General features: G+C 37.7%; 1 long non-coding RNA gene across 2 annotated transcripts; it reads left to right on the top strand.

The window, feature by feature from the left end:
- The first annotated feature begins 3,465 nt into the window (after positions 1–3,465).
- Positions 3,466–15,602, top strand: LOC146873279 (uncharacterized). 2 transcript variants are annotated; one of them, XR_014982832.1, is made up of 3 exons: positions 3,466–3,606; positions 14,936–15,239; positions 15,482–15,602. It is a non-coding gene; the product is annotated as an uncharacterized LOC146873279 (long non-coding RNA). The 2 variants fall into 2 exon arrangements; XR_014982831.1 differs by lacking the exon at positions 3,466–3,606 and adding an exon at positions 8,438–8,594.
- The last annotated feature ends 510 nt before the right edge of the window (positions 15,603–16,112 follow it).

Raw genomic sequence — 16,112 nt, 5'->3', positions numbered from 1 at the left:
GTTCTCCTTTATAACAAATTGCAATGTCATAGATTAGAATTCTTAGATAATGTCACGCAGTTCAAGATCTTATCAAACATTATATCGTTTTATTTTATCTTTTAAATCGCTAACATTCGACATTTGTCATGACACGAATTAATGATCGTAAAATTCTTCTACTCTTTATTAAGCCCATAGAATACTTTCATGTCTTGATCTTTCTCTCTCTCTCTCTCTCTCTCTCTCCCTCTCTTTCTCCCTGGGGGTATAATTTATTATTATTGAATGAATACACGAGAATAAAGTTTCTAAGCAATCCAACATGAATGGTAACGTAAAGAAAGGACGAGTTTCTTGAGAATATGTCTCTCTCTTTCTCTCTTTTCCTCTCTCTCTCTCTCTCTCTCTCTCTCACTCTCTCTCTCTCCCATCTTCTCAGAGCACACACGATGACTTCGTGGCGTTCGCTCGTAAATGAAAGTGAAAATAAATTGGCTGGACGGTTCCAGGCACAAAATGCAATTTGCTCCATTCATGAACCTGGTCGTTCGGGTATACGCGATGGGTCGTGCAAGTTTCGGTCCTCCGTTTCCTCGAGTCGTGGTAGACACCTAAATTACTTTCCGTTCCTTTCTCCTTTCTCTTTTCGTTTCTTTCTCTCTACCCCACCCCATGCCAGCCGATGCTAAACTCTCCCCACCCTGCTTTTTTACCTTTCTCTTTTTCTTTTTTCTTTACCTTTCTCCAACTGCTCAACCCTTCGAAATGCGATCCTTGGGTCTTTTATATTCACGAAAAATCACTCCAACCAACGGGTTCTTGGTCTCTTCCTTCTTGATATTTGACGTTTCTTCTTTTTCTTTTTCTTTTTCTTTTTCTTTCTTTTTTCTTTTTTTTTTTTTGCTTTTTTCTCTTGGGCCATAACTTTTGCAAATCGATGGATATAAAAACTCGCTAAGAGGAAACATTATAGACTGGATGCGCTTTCCGCTTCCGGCTATCCCCGTCGAAAATAAAGAAGAGTACCTAACGTGGCCTTGAAAAGGGTTCTTTTGTAGGTTCACCCTCAGGCTGGTCTTTAAGTTTTTATCTGGTATATATTCCCAATCGCGAATAAATTAGTCCGATGGTATCCAAGTTATTATTATGTTATTACTTCGGCTCTCGACTTTACCCGATACCGGGTGCACGCACGCTTTTCTCGTCTATTAATTTATCGTTCGCGGGGTCCATTCTTAGCGTGCTGCACTCCTTCCAATCCCTGAGGGCTCGCGGGTACTATAAACAGACTTTTAACTGCGGCAATATACTTTAACAAATAATCTTTACCGTTTGAATGTTCCTTTTTGAACATTTTGAGCAAGAGTTTGAAATAGAAAGAAAAAAAAAATGAAAATAACAGTAAAATTCGTTTTATGATAGGAAGGATAAAAGAGAGAAAATGAAAAATATTAAGTTAAGTTTAAGGAATTAGTTTAACATTTTCATTGCTTTAATTTTCAAATCAACATTGAATCATACATTAGAATTCGAGAAGATAGATACTTATTTAAAAGAATATATTATTAGTCTCGAAACTTCGTCTCACGACCGTGAATCAAACTGACATAATCTCCGATTGAGAAAAAGAGAGAGAGGGGGGGGGGGAGAAAGAGAAAAATACCACGTTTCACTTTCGAATCTTCTCTCGTCCGTTATAGTTGTATATTGTAAAAGCTTACCTTCCGGATGGAGGACACGTGGCCTCGCGTGGGAGATAGCCACGTGCCGAAGAAAAGTCCTCCTTTCCCGGAGGAGTTGGGAACCGCATTCCAGGTTGCGTCTGGCGCCAAAAGCGGTTCTCAAATGAGACGTCCGGTTCCTCTCTATATTTCTCTCTTTCTCTCTTTCTCTCTCTTTCTCTCTTTCTCTCTTTCTCTGTTCTCTCTTTCTATCGCGACTCGTAATGTATTATGCTAATCTCTCGGCTTGCTGTTTGCCGTCGTTTCTCGATGGTGCCAGGACAACGAACTCTCTATCTCTTTCTCTTAAGCAAGAAGAAGAAAATGAGGAGCAGGAGGAGCTGGAGAAGAAGAAGGTGGAGGTGGTGGAGGAGGAAGAGGAGGAGAAAGAGAAGATGAACAAGCGAGGGACTCTTCCAGCTCTCTTTTTCGCTGTCGTTGCTTGCTTTCCTTCCTTCCTTACTTCATAGCTCTTCGCTCGCGGAAGAACGGATACCGCGAGACGGGACCGCGTTCGTTACCGTGCTCGGCTTCCGTCCTCCTTCTAAGTAAGAGGCAGTCGAGACGACTGAGACAAACCCGCGAGTCGAGCTTGTTGGACGAGTTCCAAGCTTCGATGCAAACTCTTTCTTTAGGACTTTTTCGAGAAGTATTAACTATTTATCGATCTAATGCAATTTTAATTTTATCAATCAATTTATCAGACAATCTCTATAGAAGTTTAAAAAAAATTCATATCTGGAGATATATCACGTACAATGTCGAACAGATAATGTTTTTGTCGTTTGATTTTTCTACCCTTTTATAGAAATATTATATTAACAACGAAAAAACGGTGAAATACGTAAGACTTGTGTCACATTAAATGTTTTCTTTTTCTTTCTTTCTTTCTTTATTTATTTAAAATTAAATATTTTAAATATAAGAGATTTGAATCTTCTTCTTTTTTATTTTTTTTTTGGGGGGCTTTTCTTCGTTCAAATCCATGAATTTTCATTAAAGTTATCTAATTTTATCGTTATTTTCGTTAAACACTAATGTTGGATTCTTTACATAGATATCATAATTCTTGATAATACATAAGGTATTCTTCTTTCAAATATGAGAAGAAGAGAAATAAAACCCCATAGGCTGATAGTAAGTAGCACGAAGATCATGGCGTGGGGAAAAGCCGTTGAGTCGGAGCATCTTTGCATCTGGAGAAATCAAATAATCCCCCGTTTCGGTGTGAAATAATGTGCTGCACGGCGACGGTTCAAGGGCGGTAATTTGCGCCGAGACGACGCCATAAATTTCCGTGCATTATGCGGCACGCTTGTCGTTATGCGCGCTAGTTCCGTCGTTCTTATGCATTGGCGGCCACATGTAAACCTCTATAAGAGGTAATATATACATTCAAATTTAACCCTAAAATTTTACGATACCGGTATGACGATAACATTAAATTTAATACGATCGAACGTTTTAAACAAAATATTTATCGAACAATTAACGTTTATGTACTCATCACAAAAATTAATCGATCAAATTAATTGTTATTTCAAAGGAACGAATTCGAATCGAAGATGAGACGACGCCAATGTACCTTTCGGCCGGTTCGTTCTCGCTCGTCCGCGACTCCGACCTTTATCTTCCTTTAGCTCTCTTCTCCTTTCTCCAGCTTAGAGACAACGAGCCGCGCGTGCGCATGCGAGAGGTCCAGTTTATGATAATGTAAATACGCTCGCGCGAGTCTCGCGTCCAGTGAAACGGACTGCGTTGGGAATAGAGATCGATGAGAGCATCGCTTTCCTGCATACTTACCAGTTTCTCTTTCTCTATCTCGCTCTCTTACAAACATATCCGCGCGCGCGCACGCACGCACGCACGCACGCACACATATCTTCAAAGCATAGAAACGCGGGTGAGCAAACGTACACGCACGTCTTTGTCTCTCGTTCCGCTGCCCTACGACCAGAGAGCATCGAGCTCGTCATTTTTCATTTCGCTTAATGCGACCGGACAGACGTGTCCGGCTCGCCCTTTCGCTATCTTTTATTTTAAAAGAGTCTTGCTTAATGCCGGACAAGAAGAAAAAAAATGAGAAATGTGTTAAAAAACGATGCCTCACGTATTTTCCTCGTTGAACACCTCGTCCTTTACGATCCAAAATGCGAACGAAAGTGTTAGTCCGTGATCGGTATAACGATCAAGAATCCAGTGTATGTTTTCATTTGTTTTTTCTTTTAAAAGAACGAAATGACTCGCCGAAAACTTTCCACGAATCTCTTCGATCGTCGAAGGTTCCAAATGAATGTTCGTCGTTTCTTTCGAACAAACTGAAAGTGGAATCTTCTTTCGTGTCCTCCTGGACCTTGCTCCGTTTTAGAGTCCAAGGTATCGGAGTTACAGACGACAATTACACGCGGCCTTTTTACATTATACCGCAACGCTAGGAAAAACTTTACGACACGAAAGTCCGTGGTCGTTCGCGTATTAAACGACGAACTCGAGAGCCTGATTTTTCAAGGTGGCCTTACATGATACAAACCACACATACTTACTTACTTACTTACCTACCTACCTACCCGCCACAACATTTTCACGTTCATATAAGATATAACTACCTACATTGGAATTTTATTATCCTGTCGATGTTCAGTCGAGTAATTCCTCTCTTTTCGGAATTGTTTACAAGAGAAGGAGAGGGAGAGGGAGAGGGAGATGGAGAAAAAGGAGTAATGGGTATATGTAAGTAAGTAAGTGAACGCGAGGTTAACCGAGACGTGAGAAAGCTGCGAAGAATCGATTTCAGTTTCAGCACCGACGACTCTCAACATGAGATATTAACCCGGACGCGTGCGTTCTATGAGTCGAACAAAGTAAATAAGTAAGTAAGTAAATACGTAGGTGCGTACGTACGGTACGCCATCTGCATCGTTACTACCCCCTCAGATTCCAAGATACGAATCCGGTTTATGAGCCTCGGATAGAATCCGAGTCCTGTCCGCCCATGGTTAAAAATAGAAATGCCTCTCCCAATGTGGGATTGAGTTGTCAGACGGCTGCCCCCTTGAACTACAATGTGCTCTCTCCCCACGGTTTCAACTGAATGTGGTCGGAACGAAACGAAAGAAGGAAAGAGTCGAAAGATTATGATGAGACATCGGATAACGAATTAGGTGCGACCTTGTCGTATATTAAAAAGTCGCACGTGTTATTCTTTAAATGTGTATTTTAGTACCTAAATACATACGCATGCGCGCGTTTCGAAAACATTACGAAAACACCATAGAATGAACAAAAGCTATTTATCTAATGCAATCGTTAATAGAAGAACTCGTAAAAGAAGTCTCTTCTTTCAGATGAAAAATAAAAAGTCTGACTTTTATTTAAGCGTCTTTGAAAGATCTGGAAAAGATTGACGAATAACCAAAAGTCACTTTGAAAAGGTTGAAACATCGTCGTCATGTCATGTCGGCCTTACTACGTACATTATCGTATTTATTACTTTTTTTCTTTTTTCTTTTCTTTTCCTTTTTTCTTCTCCGTTTTTTTTTTCTTTTGTCCTGTTCTACAATTAGATATTCAGACGAGGTTACTCGTAAATGTTAGTAAGCACCGCTAGACAGACTACCGCGAATTGAGAGCTCTCGCTCTTGCTACTCGTAACGCGACGTAATTCCATTTGACGATGCTCGCGCGAGACTGGTTTTTTACAAAAGGTCCACCGTTGCTATAATATTACATATTTCAGAGGCATTTCATTGTCCGGAGAAAGGGGACCGTTAGAGATTGCGCCGAAACTGTTAGATAACGGAGTTTAAAACGGACGATGAGATTCTAAGACGGAGAGTTACTCTTTAGCTTCAAAGATTCTCGAAGGCTCGTTAAGCCGAGAAACTAACCTCGATCCACATCCTTTTCGTCGTCGTCGTCGTCGTTGTTGTTGTCGTCGTCGTTGTTGTCGTTGTCTTCGTCGTCTTTGTGGTCAGCAAGGAACTCGTTGAACGACTCCACGCTCTCCGGAGTTATTTCGATAAATAAAACATGCTCACGATTGTGAGACTTCGTACGATCGACGAGCCTCTGGATTCTTTGTCATCGATCGGGGCCACCCAAAAGCGGGATTCTCTTCGACAGAAAATCCTCCGTTATCGCGAAAATTCAAAGAATAAAAAGGAGCAGACAAAGACAGAAAGAGATAGAGAGAAAGAGAGAGAGAAAGAGAGAGAGAGAGAGAGGGAGAGAGAGAGAAAGAAAGGGAAAAAGAATGAGAGAAATGAGTCGATATTTATTTTCTTTTAAAAAATAAGTTGTCAGAACGCTTTGATCTCCGGTAGAGTAAAAAGCCTGGGCGTATCGCACCGGCGACAAGAAGAAACCATTTCGATCGAGCTTGTAAAACTCGTACGAGGGACAACAACGTTAAAAAAAAGAAAAGAAAGAAAAAAAAATAAAGAAGAAAGAGAGAGAGAGAGAGAGAGAGAGAGAGAGAAAGAGCAAAATGGCCGATGCCGAAGGTCTTTCGTTCGGAGTTCGTAAGTCTCGTCGCGATAAAGGCCCTCTCCGAGTTTCGACGACAAGGAAAAAGGACGAAGGATCGGTCAGTCGCGCGTGCTCGCCTCTTCGCAGTACTCCTCTTCCTCCTCCTTCTTCTTCTCCTCTTCTTCTTTCTTCTCCTCTTTATTCGTACGGGCATCCCTATCGTAAGCAAGGACTTGAACGCGTCGCTACGGGTAATGAAGATTCCATCGCCTTCTAAGTATCTGCGGAGAGCTTACTTTACATGTCCCCGTAGCCTGTTAAAAATAATCTCGGTGTGGTACAACGACTCCGAATACAATTCCGTATCAAGGATATCCAGGGTGAGAGAAGGAAGAAAAGAAAAAAAAGAGAGAGAGGTAACCATGACCCTCGAGATATTTTCCAACGTGCGCGGGTGTACCTATGTATTCACGGGTTACGAGGAGAGTGAGAGAGGACCAAGGTGACTCTCGAGAGACTCCTATCCTTTTCTCTTTCTATCTCTCTATCTCTTTCTCTCTCTCTCTCTCGTTCTTGCTCTTACTCTCTCTCGTTCTGGCTCCCGCTCTCTCTTTCTTTCTCTTTCCTCGACCAATGACGTTTCTCTCCCATATCTCTTTTCGTGCAAGCGATCCGATCTCGCAAGGACGTACCGGATACTTTGTTATCCCCCTTCGTAGAGATATCTTCTACGATCTCTCGGCATACCCCGATCCGTTAAGTTATTACGCTAACGAGGCGCTTTTCAAATCGCTTTCGAAGGAATTTCTCTCTCTCTCTCTCTCTCTTTCTTTCTATATCTCTTTCTATATTTCTCGTTTCATCGCTAAGTCCTTTCGATTCCGCTTCTATGAACGACCTTCCCCCTAGTAAATATAAGTATAATATAATATACCTACTCACTCGTATATGTGTATATGCATCTCAAATAAATAAGAAAAAAATATAAATAAATAAAAAAGAAAAAATATTACAATATAAATTATTGGTTCGAGCGAGTAGTTAGAAACGCTCGATTTATCATTGTACTCTCGAGAAGTTCAGAAAATTTTCCATGTGAAAGGTCGAAGGGGAAAGCACTGAAAGAGAAAGATAAAAAAAAAAAAGAAAGAAAGAAGGAAAGAGAGAGGAGACGATCAAACTTGGCTGTTGTATTCTTCGATCGACCATTATCTTCCTCCCACTTCTTCGAGTCATCTCGTGGCACTGACAAAAATAACGGGCGGCCGAGTGGTTTTCACTTCTCTTCGGGCCAAGGAGATACATACAACAATAATAACAGCGCCGACGAGGACAACAACGACGAAGACGACGAGCAGCAGTCGTACACTCTGCTTTCTCCCGTAGGCTGAAAGTCCCGATATCTCGATGGATAGAGGAGAAAGAAAAAAAAATGTATTAGATACATATAGCTCGAGTAGAAGGAAGTTGGAGGAAGATTAATACCGGCCACTCAACTAAAGATTTCTAGCAACCCTGTCTAGAGAGGACGAAGCTCGTGAGAAACGCGCGAATACTGACGTCGTGTTTTCTCGCTCATCACACTCACTCATATGATCTCTCTCTCTCTCTCTCTCTCTTTCCCTCTCTTTCTCTCTCGCTTTACTCTACCTTTCATGACGCTCAACTTTCAAGCGGATGACAACGACGATGACGAGTTTCACGTCGAGCATCCTACGAAAAGCCCATAGGGTGAATTCGAACAAGCTTCTTGGATAAAATGGAGCCACATTCCACCTTTCAGAAAATTTTCTAGAACGAGCCTGCCGGCAATTTCCGTGTTAAAATCGCTTCCTTTTGGATGCGACGAACATCGGCCATTTTGCATTGATACGTCAGGAGAGTCCTTTAACAAAGGAAACCAACTTCTATTTATCTCTCTCTCTCTTTCTCTTTCTCTCTCTTTCGTTATAGCTCATTCAGAATTCAACACAGATGCTCGTTTTGGAGAGCTTAAAACCCACAATAGCTTAATGGTAGAGGGAGTTATATTTTCTGTTGTGGGAAGATTCCGTTTTTTCTTTTCTTTTCTTCCTCTTATTTTTTTCTTTTCTTTTCTTTCTTTTTTCGAAGAAACTTTATGACGACCAGGTAAAGAATTCCGGGTCGTTGTCCGTGCGACATTCACACGTTCGTCCGCGATTGTCATGCACGAAACATTAGTAAGCCGTCGTACGTGTTTGAGACGTGGTTCCCAGAAGTACGCGTTTCATTAAGCGCCGAGGAACGTCCCGAGTAATACATACCTTTTACGTGACGGGCTACCTAAACTCCGATACCTTCCATCGAATATTTCCTCGAAAGTTGACGCTTTTCAAGCCTTCATTCTACGAACGAGAACGATCTCTACCACGAATAAGATATACAGGGTGTCTCACCTTAAAGGTAACATTTAAATATCAACTTCGATTATGAGATTAGTATTATGGAAATTATTTTAAAAATATTATTTTATACTCATTCAACATTGAATGATATCGAACGATGAATATTCTTCTTTTTTCATTTCTTTTCTTTTCTTTCTTTTTTTACCATGCTCATTTTTTTTCGATAGTTCTCAACCGAGGTTTCGTTTCGTATAAGCGTAAGCTGAGATAGGTATATTTTTATCTTCTGACATATCGTAGCTGACATTAAACTCGGACACATACAATCTTTTAATTATATGCCCTTGAAATGACCATCTTAAAATTAAAATTTGTAAATATCCATCTGTAGATATTCAGAAAAGAAAAAAAAAAGAATATATCAGTGACTTTGAAAGTCCCGAAAAAAATGATCTTGGAACAAAAATATTCTTAGCAGCGTATTTGATACCATTCAAATTGCATACAAAATATTTTTTGTATCGTTACAATCGAAAAAAGTATTTAAATAATTAACTTTTTAGATCATAACACTCTCTATAATACTTTAAAAGAGAAAAGTCAGCTTCTTTAAAGAGCCAATTTCGTAAGTTTTTATGTATATACATAGATAGATATATAGATACATAGATACATAGAGCTTTTCTCGCACAAATTTCACGATCGAGAAAGATAAATTACGACAGCTAATGTAAGAGATGCTCGAAAAGTCGCCATAATAATCGTGCGTGAAAAGTAAGACGGATAGAGAGTAAGAGAATGAGAGAAAGAGAAAGAGAGAGAGTAAAACTTTTTTCTCGTAATTATATTACCTCTCTACGTCGAAGGAACGTTCTAATGGAGCTAATTTGACGTAAATGGCGTTCTCCCCGCGTATCTCAGCATAAATTCAACGGTACAGGCCATGTAAAGCGTGTAACGCGTAATCGAGGCCCTTGCACGAATTAGCGACCAATCGATTTATCTTCTAGGTTCGTATCGTTAACCGGGGCGATTGAATCGCTCGCTCTTGCTCGCTAGAAATTAATGAAAATAAATAGGCGTATTAACTCGTCTAGAATAAGCCTCGCTCGATATTTCGCAATATATATATATATATATATATATATATATATATATATATATGTATGTATGTATGTATGTATGTATGCATGCATGTATGTATGTATATATGCATGTATGTATGTATGTATATGCACTGTCGCTTCTGTTCTTAGTACAATGGACCGAAAGGAATTGATTATGTTCGGTCTCTACTAAAAGCACGGATCTTAAATTCTTCACGGCGTTGATGTAAATTACACCTTGATGATAGATATACTTACGTGCACTTTCGTTCGTTCACCGTTCGCGAGAGAATGGTCGATAATGCTTTCTTTGGTGCGCGATAGTAATATTGAATTATATGTAGCTCGTACGTAATTATCGACATACGAGAAAATACTTTCCTTTCTTTTCCGCGCTTTTCTTCAACACTATTATTTGTACCTATTTACTCTTGTTCGCAAAAATGCAAATTCTCATATGACTTTTAGATATTTTCATAGATTTTTTTTACACATGTATATATCTAAAGGAATACCGAAGATAGATCAATGTACGATATGTACTTTAAGTTAATATTCCAAAAATAATTATACTTAATAAACTATCTTTAAAACTGTAAATGCAACAGCTATATATGCGTGTAACATAACACGATAACTATGAGATACTATGCGACTTTATTAAAACGTGAATTATTGTTATTAAATTTTTCAGATTCAAAATCGTTCAGTCACATATTCAATACTCGTTTATATCAATATCTATTCATATTCAATTTGATCTTAAAATTTATATACATTATATACCTATATCGAACCATCTATAAATTCATATTTCTATATAATATTTTGAAAAGTAACCGTAACATTATTGATTTCTTAAATTACATTGTTGTATTTACTTTCCTTATATGAAACTATTTTCTTTATCTTATACATATATATATATATTTTTTTTATCAAGATACCTAAAGGGTTAAAAAAGGCCTTATTCGATCGATAAACAATATCTTTGTTCGTATGCAAAAATGATCCTACATTTATCCGGATTTATCGATAGCCTAGTGGGACGCATTATACTGTCTGCCGTAATAACGGTCGATGGTATACCTAATCCGGTACTCTTGGCTACGCGTAAACCGCAAGTAATGAAGGATCAATTTCAATTTTCCTTCGGTACCCTCATCGTCGTCGCCGTCGTCGTAATCAAATAAAAAGACAAGGAAAGCAAGACTTATTCTGTATTCTAAGATACGGACGATCCTCTTCAGATAATATTTTTTGTCTCTCTCTCTCTTTCTCTTTCTCCCTTTTCTTGTTTGTTTCTTTTTCGTCGAGTACACAAAAAATATAATTAAAATTCTCGTAGCTTCGGATAGGAAAAAAGAAAAAACAAAAACAAACAAAAGAAGAGATAAATATACCACTAAAAATAAAACGAAAACACAAAGATTTCTTGTGATTACGAAAATATTTCAAATAAATGAAATAAATTTGATCGCGTATATTTCTAACGAAGATCTCTTTTGGTTCACATCTTAGCAAGAACTCAGTCAATTCATGAATAAACGCGCGTCAAACTCAATACATTACCGATAAGCAGTTATATTGCGGTCGTTTCTGCACACACACACACACACACACACACACACACATATATATATACACTCACATACACACACATTGTAAATACATATAAAGTACATAGCTACGTTGGAACGTTGAAAGAGTTAAGAGAAGTATGAGGTAAAACCCTCGGGCACACGTGCGTTCCGATCGTACATCATTCAACGATCGAACCAGGGCCGTTAAACTCGTATGCGACTTTCCGATCTGCGATCCTTGCTGGACTACTTCGTTCCTTACCGACGTTTCAACGTTTTCTCGATAGGTATTGGCAATCGCAAATCGTAGGACGAATTCACAATTGAATCATATTCAATGGGATTTAAAATTTTACGATTTCGAAATTTCTAAAGAAATGTTAATCATCAGACGTACTGACAAATGTTTATCCACGTTATGACCGCATTCTTACGTTTTTACGTTCTTTGTTTTATGTTAGTCGTTAGATTCATTACACGAAAGGAGTTTGCAGAAGGTATAGTTGTGTCGCATAGGCGGTCGGCATTGTAACGACCTAATAGGAAAACACGCGGAACGACTAGCCGTTTTTTTCCGTAGCGAGCTGCCAAACAAAGCTAGTAGAAGAGAAGGAAAATAAAGTGTTTGTTTGTGTTTGTGTTCGTGTGTGTGTGTATACGAGCACGCGCGAACGAGGGGAAGAGAGAGAGAGATGAAAAAACATCGTCGTACGCGTTGTTCTTCGTCGCAAATCGAACAGCTGCTCGTATATGTATCATGGATCGAAATGATTCCTGATAAAGTGACCTGTTAACATCTGCCACTTGGATTGTATGTAAATCGACTGACATTAATCCGGCATATGACCCGATTGCCAGCCGCTTATTTTCAGGCGTTGTAAAGATTAAATGTCCCATTTTTATTTCCTTTGTTATATTTATTTTGGTATAACTAATTATGTCATCATGAAAATACTTATCTATCGACGTTATACGATATTATGTAAACAACAATACTATTTTTTGAAAACTTTGGAAATACAGTTATATTTTGTGGATACACATGAGAGATGAAAACATAATTAACAATGAAATGGTAAAGTTTTTTTCATTGCGGAACTTGAAATGGAAAATATCGAAAGGGAAAAAAGAAAGAAAAAAAGAAAAAGAGAGAGAGAGAGAGAAAGACAGAGAGAGAGAGAGAGAGAGAGAGAGAGAGAGAGAGAGAGAAAGAAAAAGAGAGAAAAGGAAAGAAGAAAAATACTTGGAGAAACGTGATGACAGCGAGAGGAATAAAAAAAAAAGAAAGAAAAAACGCGCGAATGTATACGTAAGAGATTGAACAAATTGGAGCAAAGAGAAGTTCGAGATAAAGTAATATTTTTAATCACATCCGATCGAAGTCCCGCAGTCTCGTAGTCGATGTAAACAATCCGTTTCTTCATATTGATAACGCTTTTTAATTTTTTTTGTCTACGTAATGGATTTTCGCTAAATAACTCACAATCTATATCTTGTTCTATCTTACGTTAATCATCGAGCTCATAATAAGCAGGTACTCTAAATACCAAGGATCACGTACATTCAATTAGTTTTAATGATAAGGCCGTTAACTAATTATTCTTTCGATGTTCGCACCATTAATCGCAATATGATTACCGTGATGATAGGAAAGATGGTGAACGCACGTTAAAATCTATTTATCAAATACTTCTTAGATCCGACAGTTCGTTTAATTAATTGAAAGATAATATTGCAATAAGAAATGGAAAATGGTAAAGATAAAGGAAACGAAACTTTTCATTCCGCTTTAGTAGATAGTACTATCTGTAGTATCTCTAATAAATATATATTGTAGGTAAGTATCTAAGTAAATTTATATATCCGTTAATTCGATATATATATATATATATATATATATATATATACATATCGCGTTGACGACGTACAATATACGACGTACGACGTAAATAAGTATGTATACTTATTTACTCGGTACGTAACCATTACCTACCAATTTCTAAGATTTCCATTGATTGTTGTAATCTTCGAGTTGCGTCAGGGTTGAGTGTCACCTTCTTTATTTCCGATATAAATATAATTTATAATGATACACAAATGCTATATAATAAAAATAAATATTTTAAAGTAGAAACGACTTAAGAAAATTATTTGATAGGTAGAAATCAAATGGTCGATAATCGCGAGTACTCGACGAAATTATTTCCATTCGCATTAATATCTAAGAGAATTCTCTCTCGTTTAAGGATACTTCGACGAGTTGGATCGCGAGTTGGATCTCTCTCGACGTATGGAAATTGCTGAGGATCGTTAAGTCGTTCTTCCGCGTCAAAGCGTTCCCCATTGCGAAAGGAGGAGTCTCGACACAATGTCAAGACGTTCTTCTCGCGGAGAAACTAAGCGCGTTTCTCTCTCTCTCTCTCTCTCTCTCTTTCTCTCTCTCTCTCTCTCTTTTTCAACGATGAGGTAACTACGTTCGCCAATTAACTCACCAGTAAGAAGGAGAAAGAGAAAAAGAAAAAGAGAAAGAGAGAGAAAGAAAGAGAAAGAGAAAGAGAGAGAGAGAGAGAGAGAAAGAGAGAGAGAGCCTCGAACTGGTAACCCCGGTTCGAGAAAATCCTTGCAGAACCAGATACGTGTGCACACGCGAACGAGAACGAGAGAAAGAAAGAGAGAGAAAGAGAGAAAGATAGATCGTGCGCGCTTCGCGTTGCTGTAATAGCGTATCGAGCAATCTCCGTGGAATCTTCCTGTTCACTGCCCATCGAGAAAGCACGAGCTTGCCGTCGGCGAATAGCTTCGTCGCGGATCGCACCGTTTTAACGAAAGCATTCTGTGCTACCCAATGGATCGATCTATTCCATCCTTCTCTTCGAGGAAAAAGTTAGTCAAATCAGTATAGATCTGAAATATTTCTCTCTTTTCATTTCAGAAGAGCGTATGATGATTTTTTATTGATTAAAAAGAAAAAAAAAGAGAAAAGAAAAGAAAGAAAAAAAAAAACGAGAAATATATATCGCATGTAGATTTGGAAAATGAATTATTAAAATTGGAAACTTTGAAAAAATAACCGTGAGTAATTTCATCAATAATTTAATCGTATCTATATATCATTAGAAATGGGAATAAAATGTATTTAATTGAAGAAATGTTTGTAAAAAAAAAAACAAGTATCGCTTTGTTCCTGATAATAAGAACGTTGGAAGAAACATCTTAGGTATAAGTTCTCTCGAAGTCGTGGGATTCGCACAAGGATTCCCAGAGGGACACGTTAGTCCTGGCACTTATGTCGCATAGGATTAATCGTTGTCTTCTTTCGTACGAATTACCGCTACTACTCTTGTAATACGTAGCATGTACGTACGTACGTACATGGACGTATCTGACTCTCTACTGTCTTTGAAGAGCAGCTCTAGCAACATTTTATAGGGTAGGCAGATGGTCATCAGAAAACATCGCGTAGAAATTGTAAATGTCACGTTGTAAGGAGAAAACGAGGATACGGTCTTTATTTTTAACGAAAACTCGCCGAACAAATTTCCTTTCGCTCGTTCGTAGAATCGGCCAAATAGAGACAATTAACATTTTATTTTATTATGGATAATGGATTAGCGAATCGGCCAAATAGAGACAATTAACATTTTATTTTATTATGGATAATGGATTAGCGCATTAATAATAAGTAAATATACTATTGTATTTTCTCTCAGGAGCATGCTAAAAGACGATCTAAGGTTCCAATCGGATCTATACCTTTCGATGCATCGAGGAACGTGGCTTATGTCGCTTCGTTCCAAGCAAAAACTTGCGTGGTTCGAACGAAGATGGATGGGTGAAAGCCATGCGATGCCGATGCTGACCATTTACTAGTTCTTTCCGTTCGAGAACTCTTTCCGTTCGAGAACGCAGTAAGAACGATGCCTTAGCGAGTCGTTCACGCATCTCGATCGAATTAAGACATAACTCAACTACTTGCCTTCTTATTCCTCGTCCTACTCGAATGATTCAACGATGGTGAGCATGTTTTCTTTGTATATGTGTATGTATATATATATTTAATACGTTGAATATCCTAAAGGTTTACCGATGATCGATAATCAAATTTTGCAAACGTTATTTAATAATATATTTTTATTTCGATTCAACTTTAATTCAATTCGACGGATTTTTAGATTTCATGATTAAAATTATAGAAATAAGAAATGTTATATTTTTATAGTATTATATTTATTAATTTTATATTTTTTTTTTTGCAGTTTATCTTGACTTTGACCGACGTAATCATATGAAGTAATGTTATAATGAAAAGTAAATGTATTCTACGCATTTTAATGTACTCATTAGTTATGACGGGTTTTAATAAAAGATGACGTAAATAGGTCTGGTATTAAAATGTTTTTGCAATTTTTTTTTTAACACATTTCTTAAGAACAGTGATATAAGTTTAATGTAAAAAAAAAAATAAAAAAAATAAAAAAGATAATATGACAATGAATTCTGCTGTAAATTTTAAACGATCTAAAAATTATTAAAGAAAAGAAAGAAAAAATGTTATGAAAGGTATTACGCGAATATATCAATTTATGCAAGATTACCTCGGCGGTCAACTTTGTTAAATATTTACTTAGACAGATGAATATATCTTATGAATATAGCTTGTGAATATATCTGTTAAATATTTATCTATCCAGATGAATACGTATTATTATATTCCATTAGCACGAAATATTACAGAATCCTTGCGAATTTTGATTGCGAGATATTCACACACGTGTGTTCGATTTTTCCTAACAAAAAAAAAGAAAAAAAAGAGAATCTCGATCCAGGTAGCATCAAAAATTTTTGTTAGCGTCTTTGAAGATATTTTCATCAATCTTTCGAAAGCAC

This window comes from Vespa mandarinia, chromosome 1 (assembly GCF_050613455.1).
Source record: "Vespa mandarinia isolate Hongniang chromosome 1, ASM5061345v1, whole genome shotgun sequence".
In the NCBI taxonomy this organism is placed as follows: Eukaryota; Metazoa; Arthropoda; class Insecta; order Hymenoptera; family Vespidae; genus Vespa; species Vespa mandarinia.
The sequence above is the reverse complement of the archived record's forward strand: the minus strand, read 5'-3'. Positions and strand labels throughout refer to the sequence as shown.